Below are 20,411 nucleotides of genomic sequence, written 5' to 3' on the forward strand. Positions count from 1 at the left end.
TCCTCAACGTCTCCTCTCCTCATCGTCTCCTCTCTCCTCTCCTCCATGACTCCTCTCCTCCACCTCTCCTCTCCTCTCCTCCACGTCTCCTCTCCTCCACGTCTCCTCTCCTCAACGTCTCCTCTCCTCAACGTCTCCTCTCCTCTCCTCCATGACTCCTCTCCTCCACCTCTCCTCTCCTCTCCTCCACGTCTCCTCTACTCCACGTCTCCTCTCCTCTCCTCAATGTCTCCTCTCCTCCACCTCTCCTCCGCCGCACCTCTCCTCCACCTCTCCTCTCCTCCACCTCTCCTCCACCTCTCCTCTCCTCCACCTCTCCTCCACCTCTCCTCTCCTCCACCTCTCCTCCACGTCTCCTCTCCTCCACCTCTCCTCTCCTCATCCTCTCCTTCAACTCTCCTCCACCTCTCCTCTCCTCCCCTCCACCGCTCCTCTTCTCCACCTTTCCTCCACGTCTCCTTTCCTCCACCTCTCCTCTCCTCTCCTCCTCTCCTCCACCTCTCCTCTCCTCCACCTCTCCTCTCCTCCACCTCTCCTCTCCTCTCCTCCACCTCTCCTCTCCTCCACGTCTCCTCTCCTCCACGTCTCCTCTCCTCCACCTCTCCTCTCCTCCACCTCTCCTCTCCTCCACGTCTCTTCTCCTGTCCTCTCCTCCACTTCTCCTCTACTCCACATCTCTTCTCCACCTATTCTCTCCTTCACGTCTCTTCTCCTGTCCTCTCCTCTTCTCCATCTTTCCTCTCCTCCACATCTCTTCTCCTGTCCTCTCCTCTTCTCCACCCCTCCTCTCTTCTCCTCCACGTCTCTTCTCCTGTCCTCTCCTCCACCTCTCCTCTACATCTCTTCTCCTGTCCTCTCCCCTTCTCCACCTCTCCTCTCCTCCACATCTCTTCTCCTGTCCTCTCCTCCATGTCTCCTCTCCTCTGATTTCCCTTAAAATGTTGGTTTAGAAAAGTTGTGTTCGTCAGTATAATTCAAGTTCGCCTGTGTTTGTTTTTCTTCTGCACCCCTGCCACCCCTAGGCCTAAGGACAAACACTTCCCATGACCTTAGTACAGCAATTATTAACATTCACGTTGTTTTAGAGGCTATCAATGGAAAAACCTGATCAATTCTGTATGAATCCCGCACCGGGCGGCACATCCCGGGAAGATTGTAAAACATTGCCAATAAACATACAAAGTGCCCCCAAGGGTTTCTCTGGTCCACTTTCATTGAATGGACTTTTAAGTATGGGTATACAGAATGCCTCATTTGCATTGCCTTTAGAAAGCGGGACGAGACAGCAGAAAGCAGACAGCCTTGTTTTGGCACAGAAATGGCACAGAGAAAAAAAAGAGGAGATTTTTTCAGGATATTGGATATGGGAGTAAACCGTTATAATTAATGTATTTTAATCAATAATAGTAATTGAAGGGATACTTCAACCCAAGAGATAGGGCCAGAATTGAATCAATTATATATAGAGTTATTATTCAACACCTGACTTGAAAAATTAAATGGAACCGCTCTCCAAGTACAAAACTTGTTAGCTGAGGGTAGAATAAAATATAATTTTGTTGGATCTGTGGAGGAGTCAAGTTCAACAACCACCTCTACTCCTAGAATATAATTAGTACTGTCATCAAGTTCAACAACCACCTCTACTCCTAGAATATAATTAGTACTGTCATCATGTTCAACAATCACCTCTACTCCTAGAATATAATTAGTACTGTCATCATGTTCAACAATCACCTCTACTCCTAGAATACAATTAGTACTGTCATCATGTTCAACAATCACCTCTACTCCTAGAATATAATTAGTACTGTCATCATGTTCAACAATCACCTCTACTCCTAGAATATAATTAGTACTGTCATCATGTTCAACAATCACCTCTACTCCTAGAATATAATTAGTACTGTCATCATGTTCAACAATCACCTCTACTCCTAGAATACAATTAGTACTGTCATCATGTTCAACAATCACCTCTACTCCTAGAATATAATTAGTACTGTCATCATGTTCAACAATCACCTCTACTCCTAGTATATAATTAGTACTGTCATCATGTTCAACAATCACCTCTACTCCTAGTATATAATTAGTACTGTCATCATGTTCAACAATCACCTCTACTCCTAGAATATAATTAGTACTGTCATCATGTTCAACAACCACCTCTACTCCTAGTATATAATTAGTACTGTCATCATGTTCAACAATCACCTCTACTCCTAGTATATAATTAGTACTGTCATCATGTTCAACAATCACCTCTACTCCTAGTATATAATTAGTACTGTCATCATGTTCAACAATCACCTCTACTCCTAGTATATAATTAGTACTGTCATCATGTTCAACAATCACCTCTACTCCTAGTATATAATTAGTACTGTCATCATGTTCAACAATCACCTCTACTCCTAGTATATAATTAGTACTGTCATCATGTTCAACAATCACCTCTACTCCTAGAATATAATTAGTACTGTCATCATGTTCAACAATCACCTCTACTCCTAGAATATAATTAGTACTGTCATCATGTTCAACAATCACCTCTACTCCTAGAATATAATTAGTACTGTCATCATGTTCAACAACCACCTCTACTCCTAGTATATAATTAGTACTGTCATCATGTTCAACAATCACCTCTACTCCTAGTATATAATTAGTACTGTCATCATGTTCAACAATCACCTCTACTCCTAGTATATAATTAGTACTGTCATCATGTTCAACAATCACCTCTACTCCTAGAATATAATTAGTACTGTCATCATGTTCAACAATCACCTCTACTCCTAGAATATAATTAGTACTGTCATCATGTTCAACAACCACCTCGGTTCCTACCATGTTTTGAAGTTGCTCCCCCATCCCCCTATAGTACCCCAACTTACACAACAACCCAGACAGACGGACTGGGTCGCATAGAGCCCCCCATAGTACCCCAACCTACACAGCAACCCAGACAGACGGACTGGGTCGCATAGAGCCCCCCATAGTACCCCAACTTACACAACAACCCAGACAGACGGACTGGGTCGCATAGAGCCCCCCATAGTACCCCAACTTACACAACAACCCAGACAGACGGACTGGGTCGCATAGAGCCCCCCATAGTACCCCAACTTACACAACAACCCAGACAGACGGACTGGGTCGCATAGAGCCCCCCATAGTACCCCAACCTACACAGCAGCCCAGACAGACGGACTGGGTCGCATAGAGCCCCCCATAGTACCCCAACTTACACAACAACCCAGACAGACGGACTGGGTCGCATAGAGCCCCCCATAGTACCCCAACCTACACAGCAGCCCAGACAGATGTTTAGACTGGGGCTTCCATCCTTATTACCATATGCTGGGATTACTTTGACAAAATTATTATTGTCCTCCTGTACGCAGCTCAATTTCCCCTAAAGGGACAAAACGGCAGATAGATTAATATGAAGGAGCAATTAGGAGAGGAAATGTGTCTGTTATCTTAACTTTGTACTTGCACAGCAGTGATGAGAATTAGAACTCTGCCTTGAATACAGAATATGTAACTCACTCACTTTTTTAAGATCAATGAGCAGAGCTAAAATTCACACCTAGCCAATGATAATCAAATCTGTAATTGAAATAAGGTTTGTTTATTGTCACAATTGAAGTTAGTATTGGATGTATTACAGTGTATGGTCTTTTTTTTTGTCTTCTTGATTCATAACATTCAACTAACACCATATCATGTAATGTCCTGTAACGACTTGTAATGAGGTCTGTGTGTGGCTGGTGTAGAGGAGTCAGGCGCAGGACAGCAGATATGAGTAAATAAACGTACTTTGCTAAACATAATAATAAACGCGACACAAAAAAGAAAGCCCACAGAAATGGACCTACTACATAACAAACAATCACTCACAAATAAACATGGGGGAACAGAGGGTTGAATAATGAACAAGTAATTGGGGGATTGAAACTAGTTGTTTCTGTAACTACCACTATATAATGTGATGTAATGTAACTACCACTATATAATGTTCTATAACTACCACTATATAATGTTCTATAACTACCACTATATAATGTTCTATAACTACCACTATATAATGTTCTGTAACTACCACTATATAATGTTCTGTAACTATCACTATATAATGTTCTATAACTACCACTATATAATGTTCTATAACTACCACTATAGAATGTTCTGTAACTACCACTATATAATGTTCTATAACTACCAATATATAATGTTTATAACTACCACTATAGAATGTTCTGTAACTAACACTATATAATGTTCTATAACTACCACTATAGAATGTTATGTAACTACCACTATATAATGTTCTATAACTACCACTATATAATGTATTGTTCTGTAACTACCACTATATAATGTTCTATAACTACCACTGTATAATGTTCTATAACTACCACTATATAATGTTCTATAACTAGCACTATATAATGTTCTGTAACTACCACTATATAATGTTCTATAACTACCACTATATAATGTTCTATAACTACCACTATATAATGTTCTATAACTACCACTATATAATGTTCTATAACTACCACTATAGAATGTTCTGTAACTACCACTATATAATGTTCTATAACTACCACTATATAATGTTTATAACTACCACTATAGAATGTTCTGTAACTAACACTATATAATGTTCTATAACTACCACTATAGAATGTTCTGTAACTACCACTATATAATGTTCTATAACTACCACTATATAATGTATTGTTCTGTAACTACCACTATATAATGTTCTATAACTACCACTATATAATGTTCTATAACTACCACTATATAATGTTCTATAACTACCACTATATAACGTTCTATAACTACCACTATAGAATGTTCTGTAACTACCACTATATAATGTTCTATAACTACCACTATATAATGTTCTATAACTACCACTATATAATGTTCTATAACTACCACTATAGAATGTTCTATAACTACCACTATATAATGTTCTATAACTACCACTATATAATGTTTATAACTACCACTATATAATGTTCTGTAACTAACACTATATAATGTTCTATAACTACCACTATAGAATGTTCTGTAACTACCACTATATAATGTTCTATAACTACCACTATATAATATATTGTTCTGTAACTACCACTATATAATGTTCTATAACTACCACTACATAATGTTCTATAACTACCACTCTATAATGTTCTATAACTACCACTATATAATGTTCTATAACTACCACTATATAATGTTCTATAACTACCACTATATAATGTTTTATAACTACCACTATATAATGTTCTATAACTACCACTATATAATGTTCTATAACTACCACTATATAATGTTCTATAACTACCACTATATAATGTTCTGTAACTACCACTATATAATGTTCTATAACTACCACTATATAATGTTCTATAACTACCACTATATAATGTTATGTAACTACCACTATATAATGTTCTATAACTACCACTATATAATGTTCTATAACTACCACTATATAATGTTATATAACTAGCACTATATAATATTCTATAACTACCACTATATAATGTTCTATAACTACCACTATATAATGTTCTATAACTACCACTATATAATGTTCTGTAACCACCACTATATAATGTTCTGTAACCACCACTGTATAATGTTCTGTAACTACCACTATATAATGTTCTATAACTACCACTATATAATGTTCTATAACTACCACTGTATAATGTTCTATAACTACCACTATATAATGTTCTATAACTACCACTGTATAATGTTCTATAACTACCACTATATAATGTTCTATAACTACCACTATATAATGTTCTATAACTACCACTATATAATGTTCTATAACTACCACTATATAATGTGATGTAATGTAACTACCAACCAGCCACCTGCCAGCCGCCAGTCAACAGCCATCCAGCCATCCACCATCCTGCCATCCACCATCAAATCCAGCCAGACATCCACAACCCACCAGCCAGCCACCAGCCAGCATGCCAGCCAGCAAGCCAGCCAGCCAGCCAGAAACCAGCCAGCCAGCCACCATCCAGCCACCAGTCAACCAGCCATCCACCATCCAGCCAGCCAGCCAGACAACCACAACCCACCTGCCAGCCACCAGCCAGCCAGTCAGTCACCATCCAGCCACCAGTCAACCAGTCATCCACCATCCAGCCAGCCAGCCAGCCAGACAACCACAACCCACCGGCCAGCCACCAGCCCAGCCAGTCAGTCACCATCCAGCCACCAGTCAACCAGTCATCCACCATCCAGCCAGCCAGCCAGACAACCACAACCCACCAGCCAGCCAGACAACCACCACCCACCAGCCAGCCACCAGCCAGCAGGCCAGCCAGCCAGCCAGCCACCATACAGACACCATCCAGCCACCATTCAGCCAGCCAGCCACATACAGACACCATCCAGCCACCATCCAGCCACCCAGCCATCAGCCACCAGCCAGCTAGCCACCCACCAGCCATCCACAAGCCAGCCAGCAAGCAACCTGCCAGCCACAAGCCAGCCAGCCAGCCACCACCTGGCCAGACAGCCACAACCCATCAGCAAGCAGCCACCAGCCAGCCAGCCAATAGCCAGCCAGCCACCCACACACCCACCAGCCAGACAGCAAACCACCAGCCAGTCATCGGCCACCAGCCAGCCAGCCACCTGCCAGTCGGCCTCCCTCCCTCCCTCCCTCCCTCCCTCCCTCCCTCCCTCCCTCCCTCCCTCCCTCCCTCCCTCCCTCCCTCCCCTTGTATTTTTCTCTCTCTGTGTTTATTAACAACTTCAATCATCATTGCATTCTAAGGACAAGCAGATGGCCTTTCTTCTCTTTCCCAGCAGGAATTAGAGGCATCGTCACTAAACAGTACATTCCACCCAGTGAGACATCAATTTACCTGCTATTACCAGCTCTGCTGTCTTTAAGAGGACCAGGAAATTAAAACATAGAAATGACTGAAGCAATTGGATTCCATCTATTCAGCTCCATGCTTTTATTCCATTCAGCCCCATGTGTTTTATTCCATTCAACCCAATGTGTTTTATTCCATTCAACCCCATGTGTTTTATTCCATTCAACCCCATGTGTTTTATACCATTCAACCCCATGTGTTTTATTCCATTCATCCACATGTGTTTTATTCCATTCAACCCCATGTGTTTTATTCCATTCAGCCCCATGTGTTTTATTCCATTCAACCCCATGTGTTTTATTCCATTCAACCCCATGTGTTTTATTCCATTCAGCCCCATGTTTTATTCCATTCAGCCCCATGTTTTATTCCATTCAGCCCCATGTTTTATTCCATTCAGCCCCATGTGTTTTATTCCATTCATCACCATGTGTTTTATTCCATTCAGCCCCATGTTTTATTCCATTCAGCCCCATGTGTTTTATTCCATTCAGCCCCATGTGTTTTATTCCATTCAACCCCATGTGTTTTATTCCATTCAGCCCCATGTTTTATTCCATTCAGCCCCATGTGTTTTATTCCATTCATCACCATGTGTTTTATTCCATTCAACCCCATGTGTTTTATTCCATTCAGCTCCATGTGTTTTATTCCATTCAGCCCCATGTGTTTTATTCCATTCAACCCCATGTGTTTTATTCCATTCAACCCCATGTGTTTTATTCCATTCAACCCCATGTGTTTTATTCCATTCAACCCCATGTGTTTTATTCCATTCAACCCCATGTGTTTTATTCCATTCAAACCCATGTGTTTTATTCCATTCAACCCCATGTGTTTTATTCCATTCAACCCCATGTGTTTTATTCCATTCAACCCCATGTGTTTTATTCCATTCAACCCCATGTGTTTTATTCCATTCAACCCCATGTGTTTTATTCCATTCAGCCCCATGTGTTGTATTCCATTCAGCCCCATGTGTTTTATTCCATTCAACCCCATGTGTTTTATTCCATTCAGCCCCATGTGTTTTATTCCATTCAAACCCATGTGTTTTATTCCATTCAACCCCATGTGTTTTATTCCATTCATCACCATGTGTTTTATTCCATTCAACCCCATGTGTTTTATTCCATTCAGCCCCATGTGTTGTATTCCATTCAGCCCCATGTGTTTTATTCCATTCAACCCCATGTGTTTTATTCCATTCATCACCATGTGTTTTATTCCATTCAACCCCATGTGTTTTATTCCATTCAAACCCATGTGTTTTATTCCATTCAACCCCATGTGTTTTATTCCATTCAACCCCATGTGTTGTACTCCATTCAGCCCCATGTGTTTTATTCCATTCAACCCCATGTGTTTTATTCCATTCAACCCCATGTGTTTTATTCCATTCAAACCCATGTGTTTTATTCCATTCAACCCCATGTGTTTTATTCCATTCAACCCCATGTGTTTTATTCCATTCAAACCCATGTGTTTTATTCCATTCAACCCCATGTGTTTTATTCCATTCAACCCCATGTGTTGTACTCCATTCAGCCCCATGTGTTTTATTCCATTCAACCCCATGTGTTTTATTCCATTCATCACCATGTGTTTTATTCCATTCAACCCCATGTGTTTTATTCCATTCAGCTCCATGTGTTTTATTCCATTCAGCCCCATGTGTTTTATTCCATTCAAACCCATGTGTTTTATTCCATTCAACCCCATGTGTTTTATTCCATTCAGCCCCATGTGTTTTATTCCATTCAAACCCATGTGTTTTATTCCATTCAACCCCATGTGTTTTATTCCATTCAGCCCCATGTGTTTTATTCCATTCAACCCCATGTGTTTTATTCCATTCAGCCCCATGTTTTATTCCATTCAACCCCATGTGTTTTATTCCATTCAGCTCCATGTGTTTTATTCCATTCAACCCCATGTGTTTTATTCCATTCAACCCCATGTGTTTTATTCCATTCAGCCCCATGTGTTTTATTCCATTCAACCCCATGTGTTTTATTCCATTCAACCCCATGTGTTTTATTCCATTCAACCCCATGTGTTTTATTCCATTCAACCCCATGTGTTTTATTCCATTCATCACCATGTGTTTTATTCCATTCAGCCCCATGTGTTTTATTCCATTCAACCCCATGTGTTTTATTAAATTCAACCCCATGTGTTTTATTCCATTCAGCCCCATGTGTTTTATTCCATTCAACCCCATGTGTTTTGTTCCATTCAACCCCATGTGTTTTATTCCATTCAACCCCATGTGTTTTATTCCATTCAGCCCCATGTGTTTTATTCCATTCAGCTCCATGTGTTTTATTCCATTCAGCCCCATGTGTTTTATTCCATTCAACCCCATGTGTTTTATTCCATTCAGCCCCATGTGTTTTATTCCATTCAGCTCCATGTGTTTTATTCCATTCAGCCCCATGTGTTTTATACCATTCAGCCCCATGTGTTTTGTTCCATTCAACCCCATGTGTTTTATTCCATTCAGCCCCATGTTTTATTCCATTCAACCCCATGTGTTTTGTTCCATTCAACCCCATGTGTTTTATTCCATTCAGCCCCATGTGTTTTATTCCATTCATCACCATGTGTTTTATTCCATTCAGCCCCATGTGTTTTATTCCATTCAACCCCATGTGTTTTATTCCATTCAGCCCCATGTGTTTTATTCCATTCAGCCCCATGTGTTTTATTCCATTCAGAATCACCAGAGCATGACTTTCCTCTTCCTTTCTGAATACATTATCTATAGTTAGACATGAATACATTATCTTCAGTTAGACATGGATACATTATCTATAGTTGAACATGAATACATTACCTCCAGTTAGCCATGAATAAATTATCTCGAGTTAGCCGTCAACAAGTTCTCTCCTGTTAGCCATGAATACATTATCTCCAGTACCCATTCATACATACATTATCTCCAGTTATCCATTAATGAATTGTCATCAGTCAGCCATGAACACGCACTCTGCAGTAACCATGAATTCATTATCTCCAGTTATCAATGAACACATTATCTCCAGTAACCATGAATACATTATCTTCAGTTATCCATGAATATATTATCTTCAGTTAACCATGAATACATTATCTCCAGTTAACCACTGATAAATTATTTCCGGTTAACCATGCATACATTATCTGCAGTTATCCATGAATGAATGGTCATCAGTTAGCCATGGCTGAAGAAAACAAATGAGTCATACAGGGTTATGATCTGCTTCCACCATAACCAGGTTATAAATGACAAACTCCAAAGGACCCTGTTTTATAGTGTAGTGAAGAGAAGCAGAGCAGCGGCACAGAAGGAGGAGGAAGGATGGAGAAGGAGGAGGCAGAAATGAGTTTAAAATCTTTCCTTTCTTTCTTCTCTCTCATTCCTTCTCCCCTCCATCCTTTCGTTCTGTGCCGATGGTCTGTTTCTCCCTCGTTTCCTATAAAAGAGGGTCCTTCATATGACATTGAGGTTTTCTCTCCACAAAAGCCTTGGTAGTGTGGAGAAATAACCATATGTTTCATAATGAATATCAGGTAATTACATTGAAATTAACAATGTGCAATGTTTTTGGCTAAAAACGCTTCACCTCAGTCCAATTCTTGCAGTAAACGTTTGCCCACTTGTCTCTGTTAGTATGAGGACGTATTCAGTGACAACTGCTATTTGGTGTCAGGTCCGATTCAGTGATAACTGCTATTCAGTGTCAGGTCCGATTCAGTGATAACTGCTATTCAGTGTCAGGTCCGATTCAGTGATAACTGCTATTTGGTGTCAGGTCAGATTCAGTGGGGTGATAACTGCTCTCCTGTTCGCCTAAGGAGCTAGTAGGTCTAAGAGTCAGATTAGAGCCTGTTGTCCTAAGGAGCTAGTAGGTCTAAGAGTCAGATTAGAGCCTGTTCTCCTAAGGAGCTAGCAGGTCTAAGAGTCAGATTAGAGCCTGTTCTCCTAAGGAGCTAGTAGGTCTAAGAGTCAGATTAGAGCCTGTTGTCCTAAGGAGCTAGCAGGTCTAAGAGTCAGATTAGAGCCTGTTCTCCTAAGGAGCTAGCAGGTCTAAGAGTCAGATTAGAGCCTGTTCACCTAAGGAGCTAGCAGGTCTAAGAGTCAGATTAGAGCCTGTTCTCCTAAGGAGCTAGCAGGTCTAAGAGTCAGATTAGAGCCTGTTCACCTAAGGAGCTAGCAGGTCTAAGAGTCAGATTAGAGCCTATTTGCCTAAGGAGCTAGTAGGTCTAAGAGTCAGATTAGAGCCTATTTGCCTAAGGAGCTAGCAGGTCTAAGAGTCAGATTAGAGCCTGTTCTCCTAAGGAGCTAGCAGGTCTAAGAGTCAGATTAGAGCCTGTTGTCCTAAGGAGCTAGCAGGTCTAAGAGTCAGATTAGAGCCTGTTCTCCTAAGGAGCTAGCAGGTCTAAGAGTCAGATTAGAGCCTGTTCACCTAAGGAGCTAGCAGGTCTAAGAGTCAGATTAGAGCCTGTTCTCCTAAGGAGCTAGCAGGTCTAAGAGTCAGATTAGAGCCTGTTCACCTAAGGAGCTAGCAGGTCTAAGAGTCAGATTAGAGCCTATTTGCCTAAGGAGCTAGTAGGTCTAAGAGTCAGATTAGAGCCTATTTGCCTAAGGAGCTAGCAGGTCTAAGAGTCAGATTAGAGCCTGTTCTCCTAAGGAGCTAGTAGGTCTAAGAGTCAGATTCGAGCCTGTTCGCCTAAGGAGCTAGTAGGTCTAAGAGTCAGATTAGAGCCTGTTTGCCTAAGGAGCTAGTAGGTCTAAGAGTCAGATTAGAGCCTGTTCTTCTAAGGAGCTAGCAGGTCTAAGAGTCAGATTAGAGCCTATTTGCCTAAGGAGCTAGCAGGTCTAAGAGTCAGATTAGAGCCTGTTCTCCTAAGGAGCTAGCAGGTCTAAGAGTCAGATTAGAGCCTGTTCTCCTAAGGAGCTAGCAGGTCTAAGAGTCAGATTAGAGCCTGTTCTCCTAAGGAGCTAGCAGGTCTAAGAGTCAGATTAGAGCCTGTTCTCCTAAGGAGCTAGCAGGTCTAAGAGTCAGATTAGAGCCTGTTCTCCTAAGAAGCTAGCAGGTCTAAGAGTCAGATTAGAGCCTGTTCTCCTAAGGAGCTAGCAGGTCTAAGAGTCAGATTAGAGCCTGTTCTCCTAAGGAGCTAGCAGGTCTAAGAGTCAGATTAGAGCCTGTTCACCTAAGGAGCTAGCAGGTCTAAGAGTCAGATTAGAGCCTGTTCTCCTAAGGAGCTAGCAGGTCTAAGAGTCAGATTAGAGCCTGTTCACCTAAGGAGCTAGCAGGTCTAAGAGTCAGATTAGAGCCTATTTGCCTAAGGAGCTAGTAGGTCTAAGAGTCAGATTAGAGCCTATTTGCCTAAGGAGCTAGCAGGTCTAAGAGTCAGATTAGAGCCTGTTCTCCTAAGGAGCTAGTAGGTCTAAGAGTCAGATTCGAGCCTGTTCGCCTAAGGAGCTAGTAGGTCTAAGAGTCAGATTCGAGCCTGTTTGCCTAAGGAGCTAGTATGTCTAAGAGTCAGATTAGAGCCTGTTCTTCTAAGGAGCTAGCAGGTCTAAGAGTCAGATTAGAGCCTATTTGCCTAAGGAGCTAGCAGGTCTAAGAGTCAGATTAGAGCCTGTTCACCTAAGGAGCTAGCAGGTCTAAGAGTCAGACTAGAGCCTGTTTGCCTAAGGAGCTAGCAGGTCTAAGAGTCAGATTAGAGCATGTTCACCTAAGGAGCTAGTAGGTCTAAGAGTCAGATTAGAGCCTGTTCTCCTAAGGAGCTAGCAGGTCTAAGAGTCAGATTAGAGCCTGTTGTCCTAAGGAGCTAGCAGGTCTAAGAGTCAGATTAGAGCCTGTTCTCCTAAGGAGCTAGCAGGTCAAAGAGTCAGATTAGAGCCTGTTCACCTAAGGAGCTAGTAGGTCTAAGAGTCAGATTAGAGCCTATTTGCCTAAGGAGCTAGTAGGTCTAAGAGTCAGATTAGAGCCTATTTGCCTAAGGAGCTAGCAGGTCTAAGAGTCAGATTAGAGCCTGTTCTCCTAAGGAGCTAGCAGGTCTAAGAGTCAGATTAGAGCCTGTTGTCCTAAGGAGCTAGCAGGTCTAAGAGTCAGATTAGAGCCTGTTCTCCTAAGGAGCTAGCAGGTCTAAGAGTCAGATTAGAGCCTGTTCACCTAAGGAGCTAGCAGGTCTAAGAGTCAGATTAGAGCCTGTTCTCCTAAGGAGCTAGCAGGTCTAAGAGTCAGATTAGAGCCTGTTCACCTAAGGAGCTAGCAGGTCTAAGAGTCAGATTAGAGCCTATTTGCCTAAGGAGCTAGTAGGTCTAAGAGTCAGATTAGAGCCTATTTGCCTAAGGAGCTAGCAGGTCTAAGAGTCAGATTAGAGCCTGTTCTCCTAAGGAGCTAGTAGGTCTAAGAGTCAGATTCGAGCCTGTTCGCCTAAGGAGCTAGTAGGTCTAAGAGTCAGATTCGAGCCTGTTTGCCTAAGGAGCTAGTAGGTCTAAGAGTCAGATTAGAGCCTGTTCTTCTAAGGAGCTAGCAGGTCTAAGAGTCAGATTAGAGCCTATTTGCCTAAGGAGCTAGCAGGTCTAAGAGTCAGATTAGAGCCTGTTCTCCTAAGGAGCTAGCAGGTCTAAGAGTCAGATTAGAGCCTGTTCTCCTAAGGAGCTAGCAGGTCTAAGAGTCAGATTAGAGCCTGTTCTCCTAAGGAGCTAGCAGGTCTAAGAGTCAGATTAGAGCCTGTTCTCCTAAGGAGCTAGCAGGTCTAAGAGTCAGATTAGAGCCTGTTCTCCTAAGGAGCTAGCAGGTCTAAGAGTCAGATTAGAGCCTGTTCTCCTAAGGAGCTAGCAGGTCTAAGAGTCAGATTAGAGCCTGTTCTCCTAAGGAGCTAGCAGGTCTAAGAGTCAGATTAGAGCCTGTTCACCTAAGGAGCTAGCAGGTCTAAGAGTCAGATTAGAGCCTGTTCTCCTAAGGAGCTAGCAGGTCTAAGAGTCAGATTAGAGCCTGTTCACCTAAGGAGCTAGCAGGTCTAAGAGTCAGATTAGAGCCTATTTGCCTAAGGAGCTAGTAGGTCTAAGAGTCAGATTAGAGCCTATTTGCCTAAGGAGCTAGCAGGTCTAAGAGTCAGATTAGAGCCTGTTCTCCTAAGGAGCTAGTAGGTCTAAGAGTCAGATTCGAGCCTGTTCGCCTAAGGAGCTAGTAGGTCTAAAGAGTCAGATTCGAGCCTGTTTGCCTAAGGAGCTAGTATGTCTAAGAGTCAGATTAGAGCCTGTTCTTCTAAGGAGCTAGCAGGTCTAAGAGTCAGATTAGAGCCTATTTGCCTAAGGAGCTAGCAGGTCTAAGAGTCAGATTAGAGCCTGTTCACCTAAGGAGCTAGCAGGTCTAAGAGTCAGACTAGAGCCTGTTTTGCCTAAGGAGCTAGCAGGTCTAAGAGTCAGATTAGAGCATGTTCACCTAAGGAGCTAGTAGGTCTAAGAGTCAGATTAGAGCCTGTTCTCCTAAGGAGCTAGCAGGTCTAAGAGTCAGATTAGAGCCTGTTGTCCTAAGGAGCTAGCAGGTCTAAGAGTCAGATTAGAGCCTGTTCTCCTAAGGAGCTAGCAGGTCAAAGAGTCAGATTAGAGCCTGTTCACCTAAGGAGCTAGTAGGTCTAAGAGTCAGATTAGAGCCTATTTGCCTAAGGAGCTAGTAGGTCTAAGAGTCAGATTAGAGCCTATTTGCCTAAGGAGCTAGCAGGTCTAAGAGTCAGATTAGAGCCTGTTCTCCTAAGGAGCTAGTAGGTCTAAGAGTCAGATTCGAGCCTGTTCGCCTAAGGAGCTAGTAGGTCTAAGAGTCAGATTCGAGCCTGTTTGCCTAAGGAGCTAGTAGGTCTAAGAGTCAGATTAGAGCCTGTTCTTCTAAGGAGCTAGCAGGTCTAAGAGTCAGATTAGAGCCTATTTGCCTAAGGAGCTAGCAGGTCTAAGAGTCAGATTAGAGCCTGTTCACCTAAGGAGCTCGCAGGTCTAAGAGTCAGACTAGAGCCTGTTTGCCTAAGGAGCTAGCAGGTCTAAGAGTCAGATTAGAGCATGTTCACCTAAGGAGCTAGTAGGTCTAAGAGTCAGATTAGAGCCTGTTCTCCTAAGGAGCTAGCAGGTCTAAGAGTCAGATTAGAGCCTGTTGTCCTAAGGAGCTAGCAGGTCTAAGAGTCAGATTAGAGCCTGTTTGCCTAAGGAGCTAGCAGGTCAAAGAGTCAGATTCGAGCCTGTTCTCCTAAGGAGCTAGTAGGTCTAATAGTCAGATTAGAGCCTGTTGCCTAAGGAGCTAGTAGGTCTAAGAGTCAGATTAGAGCCTGTTCTCCTAAGGAGCTAACAGGTCTAAGAGTCAGATTAGAGCCTGTTGTCCTAAGGAGCTAGCAGGTCTAAGAGTCAGATTAGAGCCTGTTCACCTAAGTAGTTAGCAGGTCTAAGAGTCACATTAGAGCCTGTTCTCCTAAGGAGCTAGTAGGTCTAAGAGTCAGATTAGAGCCTGTTCTCCTAAGGAGCTAGTAGGTCTAAGAGTCAGATTAGAGCCTGTTCTCCTAAGGAGCTAGCAGGTCTAAGAGTCAAATTAGAGCCTGTTCTCCTAAGGAGCTAGCAGGTCTAAGAGTCAGATTAGAGCCTGTTCTCCTAAGGAGCTAGCAGGTCTAAGAGTCAAATTAGAGCCTGTTCTCCTAAGGAGCTAGCAGGTCTAAGAGTCAGATTAGAGCCTGTTTGCCTAAGGAGCTAGTAGGTCTAAGAGTCAAATTAGAGCCTGTTCTCCTAAGGAGCTAGCAGGTCTAAGAGTCAGATTAGAGCCTGTTTGCCTAAGGAGCTAGTAGGTCTAAGAGTCAGATTAGAGCCTGTTCGCCTAAGGAGCTAGTAGGTCTAAGAGTCAGATTAGAGCCTGTTTGCCTAAGGAGCTAGTAGGTCTAAGAGTCAGATTAGAGCCTGTTCTCCTAAGGAGCTAGCAGGTCTAAGAGTCAGATTAGAGCCTGTTTGCCTAAGGAGCTAGCAGGTCAAAGAGTCAGATTCGAGCCTGTTCTCCTAAGGAGCTAGCAGGTCTAAGAGTCAGATTAGAGCCTGTTTGCCTAAGGAGCTAGCAGGTCAAAGAGTCAGATTCGAGCCTGTTCTCCTAAGGAGCTAGTAGGTCTAAGAGTCAGATTAGAGCCTGTTCGCCTAAGGAGCTAGTAGGTCTAAGAGTCAGATTAGAGCCTGTTCTCCTAAGGAGCTAGCAGGTCTAAGAGTCAGATTAGAGCCTGTTCTCCTAAGGAGCTAGTAGGTCTAAGAGTCAGTTTAGAGCCTGTTCTCCTAAGAAGCTAGCAGGTCTAAGAGTCAGATTAGAGCCTGTTCACCTAAGGAGCTAGCAGGTCTAAGAGTCAGATTAGAGCCTGTTCTTCTAAGGAGCTAGCAGGTCTAAGAGTCAGATTAGAGCCTATTTGCCTAAGGAGCTAGCAGGTCTAAGAGTCAGATTAGAGCCTGTTCACCTAAGGAGCTAGCAGGTCTAAGAGTCAGACTAGAGCCTGTTTGCCTAAGGAGCTAGCAGGTCTAAGAGTCAGATTAGAGCATGTTCACCTAAGGAGCTAGTAGGTCTAAGAGTCAGATTAGAGCCTGTTCTCCTAAGGAGCTAGCAGGTCTAAGAGTCAGATTAGAGCCTGTTGTCCTAAGGAGCTAGCAGGTCTAAGAGTCAGATTAGAGCCTGTTCTCCTAAGGAGCTAGCAGGTCAAAGAGTCAGATTAGAGCCTGTTCACCTAAGGAGCTAGTAGGTCTAAGAGTCAGATTAGAGCCTATTTGCCTAAGGAGCTAGTAGGTCTAAGAGTCAGATTAGAGCCTATTTGCCTAAGGAGCTAGCAGGTCTAAGAGTCAGATTAGAGCCTGTTCTCCTAAGGAGCTAGCAGGTCTAAGAGTCAGATTAGAGCCTGTTGTCCTAAGGAGCTAGCAGGTCTAAGAGTCAGATTAGAGCCTGTTCTCCTAAGGAGCTAGCAGGTCTAAGAGTCAGATTAGAGCCTGTTCACCTAAGGAGCTAGCAGGTCTAAGAGTCAGATTAGAGCCTGTTCTCCTAAGGAGCTAGCAGGTCTAAGAGTCAGATTAGAGCCTGTTCACCTAAGGAGCTAGCAGGTCTAAGAGTCAGATTAGAGCCTATTTGCCTAAGGAGCTAGTAGGTCTAAGAGTCAGATTAGAGCCTATTTGCCTAAGGAGCTAGCAGGTCTAAGAGTCAGATTAGAGCCTGTTCTCCTAAGGAGCTAGTAGGTCTAAGAGTCAGATTCGAGCCTGTTCGCCTAAGGAGCTAGTAGGTCTAAGAGTCAGATTCGAGCCTGTTTGCCTAAGGAGCTAGTAGGTCTAAGAGTCAGATTAGAGCCTGTTCTTCTAAGGAGCTAGCAGGTCTAAGAGTCAGATTAGAGCCTATTTGCCTAAGGAGCTAGCAGGTCTAAGAGTCAGATTAGAGCCTGTTCTCCTAAGGAGCTAGCAGGTCTAAGAGTCAGATTAGAGCCTGTTCTCCTAAGGAGCTAGCAGGTCTAAGAGTCAGATTAGAGCCTGTTCTCCTAAGGAGCTAGCAGGTCTAAGAGTCAGATTAGAGCCTGTTCTCCTAAGGAGCTAGCAGGTCTAAGAGTCAGATTAGAGCCTGTTCTCCTAAGGAGCTAGCAGGTCTAAGAGTCAGATTAGAGCCTGTTCTCCTAAGGAGCTAGCAGGTCTAAGAGTCAGATTAGAGCCTGTTCTCCTAAGGAGCTAGCAGGTCTAAGAGTCAGATTAGAGCCTGTTCACCTAAGGAGCTAGCAGGTCTAAGAGTCAGATTAGAGCCTGTTCTCCTAAGGAGCTAGCAGGTCTAAGAGTCAGATTAGAGCCTGTTCACCTAAGGAGCTAGCAGGTCTAAGAGTCAGATTAGAGCCTATTTGCCTAAGGAGCTAGTAGGTCTAAGAGTCAGATTAGAGCCTATTTGCCTAAGGAGCTAGCAGGTCTAAGAGTCAGATTAGAGCCTGTTCTCCTAAGGAGCTAGTAGGTCTAAGAGTCAGATTCGAGCCTGTTCGCCTAAGGAGCTAGTAGGTCTAAGAGTCAGATTCGAGCCTGTTTGCCTAAGGAGCTAGTATGTCTAAGAGTCAGATTAGAGCCTGTTCTTCTAAGGAGCTAGCAGGTCTAAGAGTCAGATTAGAGCCTATTTGCCTAAGGAGCTAGCAGGTCTAAGAGTCAGATTAGAGCCTGTTCACCTAAGGAGCTAGCAGGTCTAAGAGTCAGACTAGAGCCTGTTTGCCTAAGGAGCTAGCAGGTCTAAGAGTCAGATTAGAGCATGTTCACCTAAGGAGCTAGTAGGTCTAAGAGTCAGATTAGAGCCTGTTCTCCTAAGGAGCTAGCAGGTCTAAGAGTCAGATTAGAGCCTGTTGTCCTAAGGAGCTAGCAGGTCTAAGAGTCAGATTAGAGCCTGTTCTCCTAAGGAGCTAGCAGGTCAAAGAGTCAGATTAGAGCCTGTTCACCTAAGGAGCTAGTAGGTCTAAGAGTCAGATTAGAGCCTATTTGCCTAAGGAGCTAGTAGGTCTAAGAGTCAGATTAGAGCCTATTTGCCTAAGGAGCTAGCAGGTCTAAGAGTCAGATTAGAGCCTGTTCTCCTAAGGAGCTAGTAGGTCTAAGAGTCAGATTCGAGCCTGTTCGCCTAAGGAGCTAGTAGGTCTAAGAGTCAGATTCGAGCCTGTTTGCCTAAGGAGCTAGTAGGTCTAAGAGTCAGATTAGAGCCTGTTCTTCTAAGGAGCTAGCAGGTCTAAGAGTCAGATTAGAGCCTATTTGCCTAAGGAGCTAGCAGGTCTAAGAGTCAGATTAGAGCCTGTTCACCTAAGGAGCTCGCAGGTCTAAGAGTCAGACTAGAGCCTGTTTGCCTAAGGAGCTAGCAGGTCTAAGAGTCAGATTAGAGCATGTTCACCTAAGGAGCTAGTAGGTCTAAGAGTCAGATTAGAGCCTGTTCTCCTAAGGAGCTAGCAGGTCTAAGAGTCAGATTAGAGCCTGTTGTCCTAAGGAGCTAGCAGGTCTAAGAGTCAGATTAGAGCCTGTTTGCCTAAGGAGCTAGCAGGTCAAAGAGTCAGATTCGAGCCTGTTCTCCTAAGGAGCTAGTAGGTCTAATAGTCAGATTAGAGCCTGTTCGTCTAAGGAGCTAGTAGGTCTAAGAGTCAGATTAGAGCCTGTTCTCCTAAGGAGCTAACAGGTCTAAGAGTCAGATTAGAGCCTGTTGTCCTAAGGAGCTAGCAGGTCTAAGAGTCAGATTAGAGCCTGTTCACCTAAGTAGTTAGCAGGTCTAAGAGTCACATTAGAGCCTGTTCTCCTAAGGAGCTAGTAGGTCTAAGAGTCAGATTAGAGCCTGTTCTCCTAAGGAGCTAGTAGGTCTAAGAGTCAGATTAGAGCCTGTTCTCCTAAGGAGCTAGCAGGTCTAAGAGTCAAATTAGAGCCTGTTCTCCTAAGGAGCTAGCAGGTCTAAGAGTCAGATTAGAGCCTGTTCTCCTAAGGAGCTAGCAGGTCTAAGAGTCAAATTAGAGCCTGTTCTCCTAAGGAGCTAGCAGGTCTAAGAGTCAGATTAGAGCCTGTTTGCCTAAGGAGCTAGTAGGTCTAAGAGTCAAATTAGAGCCTGTTCTCCTAAGGAGCTAGCAGGTCTAAGAGTCAGATTAGAGCCTGTTTGCCTAAGGAGCTAGTAGGTCTAAGAGTCAGATTAGAGCCTGTTCGCCTAAGGAGCTAGTAGGTCTAAGAGTCAGATTAGAGCCTGTTTGCCTAAGGAGCTAGTAGGTCTAAGAGTCAGATTAGAGCCTGTTCTCCTAAGGAGCTAGCAGGTCTAAGAGTCAGATTAGAGCCTGTTTGCCTAAGGAGCTAGCAGGTCAAAGAGTCAGATTCGAGCCTGTTCTCCTAAGGAGCTAGCAGGTCTAAGAGTCAGATTAGAGCCTGTTTGCCTAAGGAGCTAGCAGGTCAAAGAGTCAGATTCGAGCCTGTTCTCCTAAGGAGCTAGTAGGTCTAAGAGTCAGATTAGAGCCTGTTCGCCTAAGGAGCTAGTAGGTCTAAGAGTCAGATTAGAGCCTGTTCTCCTAAGGAGCTAGCAGGTCTAAGAGTCAGATTAGAGCCTGTTCTCCTAAGGAGCTAGTAGGTCTAAGAGTCAGTTTAGAGCCTGTTCTCCTAAGAAGCTAGCAGGTCTAAGAGTCAGATTAGAGCCTGTTTGCCTAAGGAGCTAGCAGGTCTAAGAGTCAAATTAGAGCCTGTTCTCCTAAGGAGCTAGCAGGTCTAAGAGTCAGATTAGAGCCTGTTCTCCTAAGGAGCTAGCAGGTCTAAGAGTCAAATTAGAGCCTGTTCTCCTAAGGAGCTAGCAGGTCTAAGAGTCAGATTCGAGCCTGTTTGCCTAAGGAGCTAGTAGGTCTAAGAGTCAGATTAGAGCCTGTTCTCCTAAGGAGCTAGTAGGTCTAAGAGTCAGATTGAGCCCTGTTCTCCTAAGGAGAGCTAGTAGGTCTAAGAGTCAGATTCGAGCCTGT

General features: G+C 43.4%; 1 protein-coding gene across 1 annotated transcript in view; it reads left to right on the plus strand.

The window, feature by feature from the left end:
- Positions 1-20,411, plus strand: part of LOC135505672 (neuronal acetylcholine receptor subunit alpha-2-like) — a 79,765-nt gene that overhangs the window by 52,970 nt on the left and 6,384 nt on the right. The gene's annotated exons all lie outside the window — the stretch shown is intronic.

Source organism: Oncorhynchus masou, chromosome 19 (genome assembly GCF_036934945.1).
Source record: "Oncorhynchus masou masou isolate Uvic2021 chromosome 19, UVic_Omas_1.1, whole genome shotgun sequence".
Taxonomy (NCBI): Eukaryota; Metazoa; Chordata; class Actinopteri; order Salmoniformes; family Salmonidae; genus Oncorhynchus; species Oncorhynchus masou.